The 16,491-nt window shown below is 47.0% G+C and overlaps 2 long non-coding RNA genes across 3 annotated transcripts in view; both read right to left on the bottom strand.

The window, feature by feature from the left end:
• The window catches only part of LOC134969885 (uncharacterized), a 175,060-nt gene that overhangs the window by 115,606 nt on the left and 42,963 nt on the right, over positions 1–16,491 (bottom strand). The window lies entirely within an intron of this gene.
• LOC134968563 (uncharacterized) lies at positions 9,414–15,162 on the bottom strand. Its single transcript, XR_010189327.1, has 2 exons — positions 11,219–15,162; positions 9,414–10,499 (listed from the first exon to the last, which is right to left on the bottom strand). It is a non-coding gene; the product is annotated as an uncharacterized LOC134968563 (long non-coding RNA).

The raw sequence follows: 16,491 nt of genomic DNA, 5'->3' as shown, positions 1-16,491 counted from the left end.
CACAGTTCCACGTGTGCCGCATGTACCGTGTACCAGAGCTTATACAGAGAGCCAGGCAGTGCATTATTCCTTCACATCGGGAGTCCTCCGTCTTTTACCACCGGAGCCATCCCCTGCTGGCATACCACAGCCACATCAGCATACTGATAAGTACCACCAATACACTCTGTTACTCTGTATATTATAAAGGGGCCAATTGCCTACTATTGAAGCATACCCAAGTCACCTGTCTGTATTACAAATAAACCTGCTCGCTATTAACGCATTAACTGTGTGGACTAACGTCACTACACCAAGCACCGCAATACTCTGCCAACATTTTCTACGTGCGTGTGTTCTGTACATGTGAGTGTTCTGTACATGCATTCTGTATGTGCGTGTGTTCTATACGTGTACTCTGTACATGTGTTCGATATGTATGTGCGTTCTCAACGTGCGTTCTGAATGTGTGTGTTTTTGTAAGTGCGTTCTGTACGTGTGTGTGTTCTGTACATGCATGTGTCCTGTACGTGTGTTCTGTACATGCGTTCTGTAAGTGCATTCTGTACATGCACGTGTTATATACATGTGTTCAGTACGTGCATGTGTTCTGTACATATGTTCTGTACGTTCATGTGTTCTGTACATGCATGTTTTCTGTGCATGCTTTCTGTATTTGTATTCTGTGCGTGTGTTCAGTACGTGTGCTCTGTACATGTGTTCTGTGCGTGTGTTCAGTACGTGTGCTCTCTACATGTGTTCTGTATGTGTGCTCTGTACATGTGTTCAGTACGTGTGCTCTGTACATGTGTTCTGTATGTGTGCTCTGTACATGTGTTCAGTACGTGTGCTCTGTACATGTGTTCTGTATGTGTGCTCTGTACATGTGTTCAGTACGTGTGCTCTGTACATGTGTTCTGTATGTGTGCTCTGTACATGTGTTCAGTACGTGTGCTCTCTACATGTGTTCAGTACGTGTGCTCTGTACATGTGTTCAGTACGTGTGCTCTGTACATGTGTTCTGTATGTGTGCTCTTTACATGTGTTCAGTACGTGTGCTCTGTACATGTGTTCTGTATGTGTGCTCTGTACATGTGTTCAGTACGTGTGCTCTGTACATGTGTTCTGTATGTGTGCTCTGTACATGTGTTCAGTACGTGTGCTCTGTACATGTGTACTGTACGTGCATGCGTTATGTATTTGTATTCTGTGCGTGTGTTCAGTACGTGTGCTCTGTACATGTGTTCTGTGCGTGTGTTCAGTACGTGTGCTCTGTACATGTGTTCTGTACGTGTGCTCTGTACATGTGTTCTGTACGTGTGTTCTGTAAATGTGTACTGTACGTGCATGCGTTCTGTATTTGTATTCAGTACGTGTGCTCTGTACGTGTGCTCTGCACATGTGTTCTGTACGTGTGCTCTGCACATGCATTCTGTATGTGTGCTCTATATGTGTGTCTATAATGGCATTAGCATTCCATACGCAGTGACTGTCCGGAGTTGCGCTCGCAGTACATGAAGCATAATCAGGCACTTTGTAAGGTTCTCCACATACAGCGTAATATATAGAAATGTTTGCACCATTTTCTGCACTTATTACTGACGCCAGGACAGAGCACTACAGTCCTCATCCTTTATGAAATAGAAGAAAGACATCTGTCTGGAGGCAGCAGTTCTTTCCTCGCGTGAGCTTTACCTTACTCAGCATATCTGTTCTTTAAAAATTAAAATTGCAAATCTTATTTCTTGCAGTATTCCAAATGGAAGTGTTAATTAAGCAATGCAAATAGATGCCAGTAATTTACATATAATATGGGCGACATGATAATTATTTACATAATGTCAGCTTGATGGGTCAGTACGTGATGGGCTAATCATACACGGCAAGATAGTGCAGCTGATAGTAATCCTTGCGTATGGTCACATTCTTGCGTTTCCATAGCTACAGCCATCCCTCCGTATATGGCAATTACCATACTCCACCTACACTTACCTGCCCCATCACTCCGTTTTAAGTGTAATATGATGCAAGTCAACTAAACTCTACATATGGACACACATCCAACTCTAAATGGGCCTATGTGTTGGTATGGGATTAAGTATTCTCTATTATATAATGGGCTATCGTGTCTGTTTTGCACATGTGCAGTGGAGAAGGCGGCATGCGGATGCCCCCTGCTGGCAGCACCGTCTAACTGCTAGTAATGGTACACAGGGAAACACTGGAGAAAGAGGAGGAGTGAGACAGAGGAGAGAGAAGCAGATCGGGATGGAGAGAAGGAGAAGGAGAGGAGAGGCAGTAGAGATGGGAGACATACAGTATACAGGGGAACGGAAAGGAATATGAGACATGACAGAGGGAAAGATGTAAGGAAGAGGGGTATGATAGAGAGATATGGAAGAGAGAGACGGAATGCGAGAAAGGAAGAGATGGAGTAAGAGACCGGGAGGAAGAGAGAGTTGGGGAGGGAGAGAGGAAGAGATGGAGTGAGAGAGGGAGGAAGAGAGATATGGGGAGGAAGAGACGGAGAGAAAGGGAGGAAGAGAGAGATGGGGAGGGAAAAAGGAAGAGATAGAGGGCGGGATGTACTAATGTACATCGCCGCCCATCGCCACGATGCTGATCGCATATGTACTAACAAATGCGATCAGTATTGCGGAGGACAGCTCCGATAAGAGCTGTCCTCCGCGATGCGCAGCGGCAGCCTGACTTCCGGGATTCGGCCCCAGGAGTCAGTCTGCGCATGCGCGGGGTGACGGGGGCGGCCGCAGGGCATGCTGGGAGGGATCCGATCGGATCCCTCACACAGCGCCGCGGAGAGAAGCCCATAGCTGGCGTACCCCGCCGCGGCGCTGTTCTGCCGGCCGGGGGTTAGTACATCAGGAAAATGCAGTAAACAGGGAGTTTACCGCATTTTCCGCTTAGTACATCCCGCCCCGTGTAAGAGACAGGGAGGAAGAGAGATCTGGGAGAAAAGAGGGAAGGGAAGGGAGATATGCAAAGAGGGATCAAGACAAAAGATAGGGAGAGAGAGAGAAAGGTAGGCAAGAGAGAGCAAATCAGAAACCCTGGCAGCACTGGGCACAGTTGCTAACGACCCGGTGAAGGATGGGTCCAAAATACTAGTACATAATATTTCAAAATTGTGTCGCTAAAGAAAGACAAAACAAATCCATATACATTTAAAATAAGAATTTACTCACCGGTAATTCTATTTCTCGTAGTCCGTAGTGGATGCTGGGAACTCCGTAAGGACCATGGGGAATAGCGGGCTCCGAAGGAGGCTGGGCACTCTAGAAAGATTTATGACTACCTGGTGTGCACTGGCTCCTCCCACTATGACCCTCCTCCAAGCCTCAGTGCAGTGCTCAGACTGTGCCCGGACGAGCAGACATAATAAGGAAGGATTTAGAATCCCGGGTAAGACTCTTACCAGCCACACCAATCACACCGTACAACTCGTGATACTATATCCAGTTTGACAGTATGAAAACAACTGAGCCTCTCAACAGATGGCTCAACAATAACCCTTTAGTTAACAATAACTATTTACAAGTATTGCAGACAATCCGCACTTGGGATGGGCGCCCAGCATCCACTACGGACTACGAGAAATAGAATTACCGGTGAGTAAATTCTTATTTTCTCTAACGTCCTAGTGGATGCTGGGAACTCCGTAAGGACCATGGGGATTATACCAAAGCTCCCAAACGGGCGGGAGAGTGCGGATGACTCTGTAGCACCGAATGAGAGAACTCCAGGTCCTCCTCAGCCAGGGTATCAAATTTGTAGAATTTTGCAAACGTGTTTGCCCCTGACCAAGTAGCTGCTCGGCAAAGTTGTAAAGCCGAGACCCTTCGGGCAGCCGCCCAAGATGAGCCCACCTTCCTTGTGGAATGGGCATTTACAGATTTTGGCTGTGGTATGCCTGCCACAGAATGTGCAAGCTGAATTGTACTACAAATCCAGCGAGCAATAGACTGCTTAGAAGCAGGAGCACCCAGCTTGTTGGGTGCATACAGGATAAACAGCGAGTCAGAGTTTCTGACTCCAGCCGTCCTGGAAACATATATTTTCAGGGCCCTGACAACGTCTAGCAACTTGGAGTCCTCCAATTCACTAGTAGCCGCCGGCACCACAATAGGCTGGTTCAGGTGAAACGCTGACACCACCTTAGGAAGAAATTGGGGACGAGTCCTCAATTCTGCCCTATCCATATGGAAAATCAGATAAGGGCTTTTACATGATAAAGCCGCCAATTCTGACACTCGCCTGGCTGATGCCAAGGCCAATAACATGACCACTTTTCACGTGAGATATTTTAGATCCACGGTTTTTAGTGGCTCAAACCAATGTGATTTTAAGAAAACTCAACACCACGTTGAGATCCCAAGGTGCCACAGGGGGCACAAACGGGGGCTGAATATGCAGCACTCCTTTCACAATGCCTGAACTTCAGGTACTGAAGCTAATTCTTTTTGAAAGAAAATCGACAGAGCCGAGATCTGTACTTTAATGGAGCCTAGACTTAGGCCCATATTCACTCCTGCTTGCAGGAAATGTAGAAATCGACCCAGTGGAAATTCCTCTGTTGGGGCCTTTTTGGCCTCGCACCATGCAACATATTTCCGCCACATGCGGTGATAATGCTTTGCCGTAACATCTTTCCTGGCTTTAATAAGCGCAGGAATGACTTCTTCCGGAATACCCTTTTCCTTCAGGATCCGGCGCTCAATCGCCATGCCGTCAAACGCAGCCGCGGCAAGTCTTGGAACAGACAGGGCCCTTGCTGAAGCAGGTCCTGTCTGAGCGGCAGAGGCCATGGGTCCTCTGATATCATTTCCTGAAGTTCCGGGTACCAAGCCCTTCTTGGCCAATCCGGAACCACGAGTATCGTTCTTACTCCTCGCCATCTTATTATTCTCAGTACCTTTGGTATGAGAGGCAGAGTAGGGAACACATAAACCGACTGGTACACCCACGGTGTCACTAGAGCGTCCACAGCTATCGCCTGAGGGTCCCTTGACCTGGCGCAATATCTCTTTAGCTTTTTGTTGAGGCGGGACGCCATCATGTCCACCTGTGGCCTTTCCCAACGGTTTACCAACAGCAGGAAGACTTCTGGATGAAGTCCCCACTCTCCCGGGTGTAGGTCGTGTCTGCTGAGGAAGTCTGCTTCCCAGTTGTCCACTCCCGGAATGAACACTGCTGACAGTGCTAGTACGTGATTTTCCGCCCATCGGAGAATCCTTGTGGCTTCTGCCATTGCCATCCTGCTTCTTGTGCCGCCCTGTCGGGTCACATGGGCGACTGCCGTGATGTTGTCTGACTGTATCAGTACCGGCTGGTTTTGAAGCAGGGGTCTTGCCTGACTTAGGGCATTGTAAATGGCCCTCAGTTCCAGAATTTATATGTAGGGAAGTCTCCTGACTTGACCATAGGCCCTGGAAGTTTCTTCCCTGTGTGACTGCTCCCCAGCCCTGAAGGCTGGCATCCGTGGTCACCAAGACCCAGTCCTGTATGCCGAAACTGCGGCCCTCTAGAAGATGAGCACCCTGCATCCACCACAGTAGAGACACCCTGGTCCTTGGAGACAGGGTTATCATTTGATGCATTTGAAGATGCGATCCCGACCACTTATCTAAGAGGTCTCACGGGAAGGTCCTCGCATGGAACCTGCCGAATGGAATTGCTTCGTATGAAGCCACCATTTTTCCCAGGACTCGTGTGCAACGATGCACCGATACCCTTTTTGGTTTTAGGAGGTCTCTGACTAGAGATGACAGCTCCTTGGCTTTCTCCTGCGGGAGAAACACTTTTTTCTGTTCTGTGTCCAAAATCATCCCCAGGAACAGTAAGCGAGTGGAAGGAACCAGCTGTGACATTGGAATGTTCAGAATCCAGCCATGCTGTTGTAGCACCTCCTGAGATAGTGCTACTCCGACCAGTAACTGCTCCCTGGACCTTGCCTTTATAAGGAGATCATCCAAGTATGGGATAAATAAAAACTCCCTTTTTTTTTGAAGGAGTATCATCATTTCTGCCATTACCTTGGTAAACACCCTCGGTGCCGTGGACAGTCCAAACGGTAGTGTCTGGAATTGGTAATGGCAATCCTGTACCACAATCTGAGGTACTCCTGGTGAGGAAGGTAAATAGGGACATGCAGGTAAGCATCCTTGATGTCCAGGGATACCATGTAATCCCCCTCGTCCAGGCTTGCAATAACCGCCCTGAGCGATTCCCTCTTGAACTTTGTTATGTAAATGTTCAAGGATTTCCATTTTAAAATGGGTCTCACCGAACCGGCCGGTTTCGGTACCACAAACAGTGTGGAATAGTAACCCCGTCCTTGTTGAAGTAGGGGCACCTTGACTATCACCTGCTGGGAATACAGCTTGTGAATTGCCTCTAGCACAGCCTCCCTGCCTGAGGGAGTTGTCGGCAAGGCAGATTTGAGTAAACGGCGGGGGGGAGACGCCTCGACTTCCAGCTTGTACCCCTGAGATACTACTTGAAGGATCCAGGGATCCACCTGTGAGCGAGCCCACTGATCGCTGAAATTTTTGAGGCGGCCCCCCACCGTACCTGGCTACGCCTGTGGAGCCCCCGCATCATGCGGTGGACTCAGAGGAAGCAGGGGAAGAATTTTGATTCTGGGGACTGGCTGCTGGTGCAGCTTTTTCCCTCTTCCCTCGTTTGACCCGCCTGCTTTTTTGAAGCCGAAAGGACTGTACCTGATAATACAGTGCGTTTCTTAGGCTGTGAGGAAACCTGAGGTAAAATATTTTCATCCCAGCTGTTGCTGTGGAAACGAGGTCCCAGAGACCATCCCCAACAAATTCCTCACCCTTATAAGGCTCTATGTGTCTTTTAAAGACAGCATCACCTGTCCAGTGTCGGGTCTCCAATACCCTCCTGACAGAATGGACATTGCAATAATTCAGGATGCCAGCCGGCAAAATATTCCTCTGTGCATCCCTCATATATAAGACGACGTCTTATGTTCGCAAAATAGTATCCCTGTTTGAAAGGGGTACAGACCACGCTGCAGCAGTCTGCAGGTCTCAGTCTAGTACCTGAGTGTGTAATTACAGACTTCAGGATAGCCTCCTGCTATTTATCAGCAGGTACCTTCAAAGTGGCCGTATCCTAAGACGGCAGTGCCACCTTGACAAACGTGTGAGCGCCTTATCCACCCTAGGGGATATCTCCCAGCGTAACTTATCCTCTGGCGGGAAAGGGTACGCCATCAGTAACTTGTTAGAAATTACCAGTTTCTTATCGGGGAAACCCACGCTTTTTCACACTTTATTCACTCATTTGATGGGGGAACAAAACACTGCCTGCTTTTTCTCCCCACACATAAAACCCTTTGTTTTTAGTGGTACTTGGGTTAATGTCAGAAATGTGTAACACATTTTATATTGCCGGGATCATGTAACGGATGTTCCTAGTGGATTGTGTATATGTCTCAACCTCGTCGACACTGGAGTCAGACTCCGTGTCGACATCTGTGTCTGCCATCTGAGGGAGCGTTGATGGCCTTTGAGACGTCTGGGCAGACGCGGGCTGAGAAGCCGGCTGTCCCATAGCTGTTACGTCATCCAGCCTTTTATGTAAGGAGTTGACACTGTCGGTTAATACCTTCCACCTATCCATCCACTCTGGTGTCGGCCCACAGGGGCGACATCTCATTTATCGGCATCTGCTCCGCCTCCACATAAGTCTCCTCATCAAACATGTCGACACAGCCGTACCGACACACCGCACACACACAAGGAATGCTCCAATGAGGACAGGACCCACAAAAAGCCCTTTGGGGGGACAGAGTGAGAGTATGCCAGCACACACCAGAGCGCTATATAATGCAGGGACTAACTGAGTTATGTCCCCTATAGCTGCTTTTATATAATTTATACTGCGCCTAAATTTAGTGCCCCCCCTCTCTGTTTTAACCCTGTTCTGTAGTGTAGACTGCAGGGGAGAGCCAGGGAGCTTCCCTCCAACGGAGCTGTGAGGGAAAAATGGCGCCAGTGTGCTGAGGCCTTTTTCGCGGACTTTTCTCCCGCATTTTTATGGAATCTGGCAGGGGTTAATATACATCCATATAGCCCTGGGGGTTATATGTGATGTATTTTTGCCAGCCAAGGTGTTTATATTGCTGCTCAGGGCGCCCCCCCCCCCAGCGCCCTGCACCCATCAGTGACCGGAGTGTGTGGTGTGCATGAGGAGCAATGGCGCACAGCTGCAGTGCTGTGCGCTACCTTGGTGAAGACTGATGTCTTCTGCCGACGTTTTTCCGGACCTCTTCTTGCTTCTGGCTCTGTAAGGGGGACGGCGGCGCGGCTCCGGGACCGAACACCAAGGACTGGGCCTGCGGTCGATCCCTCTGGAGCTAATGGTGTCCAGTAGCCTAAGAAGCCCAATCCGGCTGCAAGCAGGCGAGTTCGCTTCTTCTCCCCTTAGTCCCTCGCTGCAGTGAGCCTGTTGCCAGCAGGTCTCACTGAAAATAAAAAACCTAAATCTATACTTTCTTTCTAAGGGCTCAGGAGAGCCCCTAGTGTGCATCCAACCTCGGCCGGGCACAAGATCTAACTGAGGCTTGGAGGAGGGTCATAGTGGGAGGAGCCAGTGCACACCAGGTAGTCATAAATCTTTCTAGAGTGCCCAGCCTCCTTCGGAGCCCGCTATTCCCCATGGTCCTTACGGAGTTCCCAGCATCCACTAGGACGTTAGAGAAAAATAAATAAGATTTTAAACCTACCGGTAAATCTTTTTCTCCTAGTCCGTAGAGGATGTTGGGTACTCCGTAAGGACCATGGGGTATAGACGGCTCCGCAGGAGACATGGGCACTGTAAGACTTTAGAATGGGTGTGCACTGGCTCTGTGCCCAGAGGAGACGGACAGTACGAGGAAAGGATTTTTAATCTAAGGGCGAGATACATACCAGCCCACACCAAACATACCGTACAACATGGTATATAATAAATCAGTTAACAGCATGAACAAAACAGCATCAGCCAGAGACTGATCACAACTGTAACATAACCCTTATGTAAGCAACAACTATATACAAGCCTTGCAGAAATTGTCCGCACAGGGACGGGCGCCCAGCATCCTCTACGGACTAGGAGAAAAAGATTTACCGGTAGGTTTAAAATCTTATTTTCTCTTACGTCCTAGAGGATGCTGGGGACTCCGTAAGGACCATGGGGATTATACCAAAGCTCCAGACCGGGCGGGAGAGTGCGGATGACTCTGCAGCACCGATTGAGCAAACATGAGGTCCTCATCAGCCAGGGTATCAATTTGTAGAATTTTGCAAAAGTGTTTGAACCCGACCAAGTAGCTGCTCGGCAAAGCTGTAATGCCGAGACGCCTCAGGCAGCCGCCCAAGAAGAGCCTGTTGTGGAAAAATCAACGTGGACAGTTGTGGTCAGATCAGAGTTTATATTGATAATGGCAGAGCAAGATTACAATAAAGTGACAGTCAGCATGCACTTACAAGTAATTACAAGGGAGCTCCATCTGCCTCCCGAACATTGCATAGATGGCCCCTAATATTGCATTTTACAAAGAATTACTCCACCCAAGCTTGGACCAATCACAGCAGGCCTTGAGGCCCATTCCTCCTTATCGAACACCATCTGGTCCTGGGTGGGCACATAACACAAATAAGCAAGACTAGGGTGACTTAGCAAGTTCTTGTCACGTACCTACATTCTTTGTCAGCAAAACATCTTACATAATAATGTCTGTTACGTATTACATGATATTAAAAAGTCAGAATAGATTCTATACATTGCTTAAATTTCCTTAACAATTCTCACCCTTTTGATAAATTTATTATCACACATATATAAAAACATAAACTAAAAGGTAACAATGGCAGTACTACTAATGCTAAGAGGGTGGTGTGACTGTGACTGGGGATGATATAGCCACAGACGCACCTGGGCCTACCCTGACTCTGTTGCCACACCCCGCAGTCAATTGGCACCTGCAGGTCAAAGTCTTGTCCTTTAGCAGCCGCTTTTCCCGGGCGAATTAGGTCCACCCAGTACTCTGATGCCCCCAGGTTTTATTATGTGACAAAGTACCAATTGAGACAGGATGTATGCAAGAGGAAGAACTGACTAAGTACTGCCTCGCGGTTGCTATTCTGCTAAGCATTCACACACCTTTATTGAAGCATTCACACACCTATCTATCTAGCTGTAAGAATAGTAACAGCAGCCAGAGGTGCACTAGGGCACAGAGACCACTCGGTGAATTCGCTGGAATCGGAATGACTGACTCGTCGAAATCACTTCTCGGGATAAACTCCCTCTGGGGTGGTGTCCAAACTGTCGAAGTGCACCTGCGGGACCCTCTTTCAGAGATGATGTCTTCCACCCAACTCTTACAACAACTGAGGGGTCTCTCAGAAGAGATGGGCAGTTGGGCTGGGCCATCAGACGGTCATCTCTGTGGCTGTTATCATTCTTCCTATTAGGCGAGCGAATCCACATTTTTCCTGAAATGAGAAATACAGCACATTAAGCATTTCCAAGCGATCAAAAGAAATACAATCAATCCTATCACTACCACTATGGGTTTTATTAAATCCGATAATAGATTGTTAAACCATACACCAATTGACCCCATCCAGGAGAAGGGATTCCATCCCTCCTTGGATATGTCTCTAGCTTGTTTCTGTAATTCCTTTACTTTATTCATGTGGTCTTCTATGGGGTCATGTGAGTCCTCAATCCAGGTACAACATTCCTCCTCTATAACAGCACAAGTTCCTCCCTCCATAGCTAACAAATAAATGAGAGCCATCCTATTTTGTAGGGTCACCTTCCTAATTTGAGCCTTTTCTTCATTGATAGCATGGATGGCACTTGTGGTCTCATTAATTATCCCATCCATAATATTTGCATATTTATTTAACTTATTTGCTAATTCAATTCCTCAGCCTGTCCAGGCAGGGAACCACATCCAGGCTTTATCTGCTGCAGTAAACAATTCTCTCTTGTATCTAGTCTCTCTAGGGCTTGTTTCTATCATATTGGTAAAAGAGATGTTCTCACGTTGTCTTATGGCTGGCACAACTCTTCCTATAGTGCAGTTCCCCCATGCTCCCATAGGAAGCCATGAGTATGCCCTATTTCCACAAATATAGTATAGGCCTTGCTTCAGCACCCTAGGGATTATCTTACCATGGTTTCCCAACCAGCTCTGAAACCATACCATATTATTGTGCACTTGGGTCTTACAATCCCAATCATCCTCATCCGTCTGGTTAGGAGAGGCACACCTAGGGGCACAAAGAGCTTTCATATTTGCACACCAACATTGATTGTTACAGTTACCGTTCACCTTGTCACATAACTTTTCATTGTATTCCATGTTAAACACTAAGGCAGCATTTTTACAATTTGTTTCTCCAACATATACCTTAGGTAAGTTGACTAGGTGACCTTTTAGTTCAGCCACGTGGTTAATAAACATAGGCCCTATGCACATAGTGGGTGGAGAGATTATACCAGCAATTTCTAAATATATTCCTAGGTCTGAAAGAGCATTGTGAGCAGTGTGATTTATGTCTATTTCAACATTATAGCTATAATCTGTGAGGTTAAGATCATTCATCGAGATAGGGATACCAATCAAAGGGATTCCTTTATGGTTAGCAGGAACATAAGAACAGATCCAACAGTCAGTGGCGTTCAGCTCCTTAGCGGTCTGCTGATGTAGAAGCCATATAGAGTTCTTTTGCTGTTCTCCTTTCACCTGCACACACTGATATAAAGCACAAACAAGCAGGCAGAAAAACAAGCGTATCTTAACAGTCCATTCAGTTCTCTTCTCCCCGGGGGCCCCATGCTTTTAGGACCAGTTTGCATCATTGACCTGAAAGTTAATTTTCTTACAGTGCAAAGCATACTTTCCTCTCCACCTTGACGGAGGTCACTGTGGTCAATAGCACCTGGTATGGGCCATCAAATCGGGGTTCCAGATGTGTCTTGTGGATCTGGTAAAGAAGAAAACACTTTGCCATGCAAATTAGTCAGTGGCTTATGAAGCTGAACAACGTAGTCAGTAAGAGAAGCGTACTTTGAGTGGCAGCCTGCCAAACAGTATCTCAAATGATGAAAGTCCATGTTATCCCTTTGTGGTATACCTCATTGCAAAAGGATCTACTAGTAAAGCTTGTACCCATGTAAGTTTTGTTTGCTCACAGATCTTAGACATTTTTAATACGCTATTTGCTCTCTCAACCGTTTCATGTAGGCCATACCTGCACACAAATTCAGATATCAATTTCTTTGCTGTTACTGCAGCCGTTACCTTGGCAACAGGCCACGCCTCTATCTACAAGGAGAACATAACCATTCTGTTATAAAGTATTTCAAACACTGTGCAAACCAAAATATAGCAATCATAGCAATCATTCCCCCTTTGGAAACATATGAAGGGAGATGTGCACTCAATCGACCATCCTCATGTTTCCAAACAATATTTATTTATTTGCAACCTGCCTTCCCCCATTTACCAAGTGTTTGGGGACCTGCCTGATTTTGCAGGGTAATTAGAGTATCCATTGACATACTCTCTCTCTTGAGAACACGGGCTGCTCCACTGTCCACCAGATACTCCACTGAGTAAAAAGGCATTTCAGAGAGGGTCAAGTGGACAACGGCATCACCCCCCTACTCTCCGAGTGTTAGGAAACGAGTACAATGTTACAAATTGAGACCCTGGAGCTCTGTGGAATGTGTGACAACTGGGGAATTCCAGTACTCATGAGTGAAGCTGCGGTCAGTATGAATGGCCGCAGCAAGACCTTTTCTAACCCTATAACCATTACTCCTCCCAGTGGTCAGATGGTGCCTGAGGTGCTAGTCTTCTGCCCAAGGCAGCCGCGTTTGAATGGGCGAATTAGGTTCGCCCAAACTCCGATGCCCTCCAGTCTTACAAGGTTACAAGGCACCACCTGAGACTGCGAGTGAGGGGAAAACTAGCTACAGCTAAGGTGACTATAACATGAGAACTAAACAAACAAGTTATGTGCGGCGCTGCCGCCAGTACAAAAACACAAAACTAAGGCTAGTGGGAAGACCCACAAAATATGACACTGTAGTTACCAGGCTAGTAAACAAAAGTATAGCACTCTAAATAAGTACATAAGAAATCCTGGCATGCAAACAGAAATATATCCTAAAATACATGAACCGAATGCAGCTAGTGGGAAGACCCACAAAATATGTCACTGTAGTTACCAGATTAGTAACCAAAAGTATAGCACTCTAAAGTACATAAGAAATCCTGACATGCAAACAGAAATATAACATACAATACATGAACCGAATGCAAACAGGAATGAACCACTGCTGTGGCTCATAACACCAAGATGACTGGTAACACTGGAAGCCCTCCCTGTCAGGCGCTATCCTGTCCCCCTTTTTGGAGCTGGACAATTTCTTGCAATGTGGCCCTGTTTCACACAATTGTAGCACTTCACATTTCTGGACTCCCAATTGTTCCTCCCCCTAAACTTACCCCTCTGGGGGTTACCAGGTGTGTCAACTACCATCACCCTCTGGACCATTTTCTTCTGTACCTCCTGTATATTTCTCTGTCTTCAGCTGGCTAAACTCACTTGTACCAGGCATGACCTGCTCTCTAACAAGTTAGGCTGAGGCTTGAGGCAAGCGATATTCCTCAGCCCTTTCATCTCTCTCACCTTGGGTTATTTTAGGAGTGATGACAAGCTCACCTTCCACTCCACACAAAATCCTTCCTCCCCCTCTTTCTCATCTGACTGTACCTCCCCTCCTTGCTGATTTGCCCTTCCTGTTCTTGTTTCTGATGTAAAAAAAATACTTTGGGCTTTTTGCTGTCTTTTATAAGATTCTACCATCCACCTACTCCAAGCTGCCTATTCATTTGGCTCAGTGAATTTTGTTTTATTTTTTGTAGAGGGTTGCCCAGCGGGATAATTCAAAGGTTCCCTCTTTTGGGATCCCACAATCCATCCCCCTAGTCAGTCTGCCTCACTTAGGTAAATGCCGGCTGACCCATTTGCCATATTTCTTACTCATCTCCTCCTGTGGGGTACGAGGAGTCTCAGGACGTCCATTACTCTGATTTGGTGATCAGCCAAATCCACGTTTGCTGTGACTGTTTCCCATAGCCCTGCTATGGTGGAGGGGACTCTTGCACCCCTCTCTCAGTGTTTCACAGCACTATATTCTATGGCTATTGGCTGTTAGGGGAAGTCCCACACAGCGAATCCCCGCTTTTGGTCCCTCCAAATTTTCCAACAGAGCCAAATGAAAATCAGCAAGGCGAAGATGCCAAACAATATTTGCCCTCTAATGTCCTCTAGGTTAAACCATGCAAGTAAGGGATTATCTAAGTAAGAAGTATGATTTTTCATGAGACACAGAGAGACGCCAGTCTGCAGCTTCAGGACACGCCCTTCAGTGTAGCGAGAAGCAGACTCAAACCAGTGTACACAGAGCTGTCAGATAGCAGGCCAGGAGGTAATCAGAGATTATATCGCTCCTGTTCTGTGGGGAGAGCCACAATCAGTTGCCCACAGACCGGTATTGACAAGCAAGGGTAGACCAGCAGAGAAACTACTCTTCACCAACACTTATCCTTATATTTGTCCTTCCACTATGCAGACAATGTTAATGACAGTTTACGTGACAGACTGAGAAGATAGGAAACATTCGTGTCTGAGGACGATAGGGTCCTCTTACTTTTTATTCCACTGCCCCCAGCATGTTTGGGGCAGCACAATCATTCAGCCATAAAGGGCCTCTCTCGTGCTGATGTGGCAATGTGCCAGCATCTACATACACTCACACATGCATATCCAAACAGATATTACAACATAAAACAACTGTTCAGGTTCTTGGGATCTGTACTCACGATAGTGGGACGGAGGGTCTTAGGAGCGGAGGAGGGGAGAGCAGACAGAGACACAAATGTTCTCACCTTTTTTGAATGGCGCCAATCTGGTCTCCAGTCCTCCGTTCCTGTCCTGATTCCGTTCCAATCGTTTTCAGATCCCGGGTTTCGGCACCAAATTGTTGTGGAAAAATCAACGTGGACAGTTGTGGTCAGATCAGAGTTTATATTGATAATGGCAGAGCAAGATTACAATAAAGTGACAGTCAGCATGCACTTACAAGTAATTACAAGGGAGCTCCATCTGCCTCCCGAACATTGATAGATGGCCCCTAATATTGCATTTTACAAAGAATTACTCCACCCAAGCTTGGACCAATCACAGCAGGCCTTGAGGCCCATTCCTCCTTATCGAACACCATCTGGTCCTGGGTGGGCACATAACACAAATAAGCAAGACTAGGGTGACTTAGCAAGTTCTTGTCACGTACCTACATTCTTTGTCAGCAAAACATCTTACATAATAATGTCTGTTACGTATTACATGATATTAAAAAGTCAGAATAGATTCTATACATTGCTTAAATTTCCTTAACAAGCCCACCTTCCTAGTGGAATGGGTCTTAACCGAATTTGGAACCTGCAGTCCACCCGTAGAATGAGCCTGCTGAATCGTGTTACAGATCCAGCGAGCAATAGTCTGCTTAGAAGCAGGAGCGCCAACTTTGTTGGCCGCATACTGGACAAACAGTGCTTCTGTTTTCCTAACCCTAGCCGTTCTGGCCACATAAATCTTTAAGGCCCAGACTACATCAAGGGACTTGGAATCCTCCAAGGCACCCGTAGCCACAGGCCCCACAATAGGTTGGTTCCTAGGAAATGACGAAACCACCTTAGGCAGAAAATGAGGACGAGTCCTCAACTCTGCTCGATCCGCATGGAAAATCAGATAGGGGCTCTTGTGAAACAAAGCCGCCAATTCAGACACCCCCCTTGCAGATGCCAAGGCCAATAACACGACCACTGTCCAAGTGAGAAACTTCAATTCAACCGTTTGAAGAGGTTCAAACCAGTGTGATTTCAGGAACTGTAACACCACGTTAAGGTCCCACGGTGCAACCGGAGGCACAAAAGGAGGTTGGATGTGCAACACTCCCTTTACAAAAGTCTGGACTTCTGGGAGGGAAGCCAATTCCTTGTGAAAGAATATAGATAAGGCCGAAATCTGCACCTTAATGGAGCCTAACTTCAGGCCCATATCCACACCTGACTGCAGAAAATGGAGAAACGACCCAGCTGAAAATCTTCCGTAGGAGCATTCTTGGCTTCACACCAAGAATACCTTTCCTAGCTAGGATTTGGTGTTCAACCGCCATGCCGTCAAACGTAACCGCGGTAAGTCTTGAAACACACAGGGCCCCTGTAGTAACAGGTCCTCCCTGAGAGGAAGAGGCCACGGATCTTCTGAGGGCATTTCCTGAAGATCTGAATACCAGGCCCTTCGAGGCCAATCTGGAACAATGAGTATTGTCTGCACTCGTGTTCGTCTTATGATTCTCAATATCTTTGAGATGAGAGGAAGTGGAGGGAACACATAGACC

The sequence above is a fragment of the Pseudophryne corroboree genome, chromosome 11 (genome assembly GCF_028390025.1).
Source record: "Pseudophryne corroboree isolate aPseCor3 chromosome 11, aPseCor3.hap2, whole genome shotgun sequence".
NCBI classification, from domain to species: domain Eukaryota; kingdom Metazoa; phylum Chordata; class Amphibia; order Anura; family Myobatrachidae; genus Pseudophryne; species Pseudophryne corroboree.
This window is presented reverse-complemented; position numbering and strand designations above follow the sequence as displayed.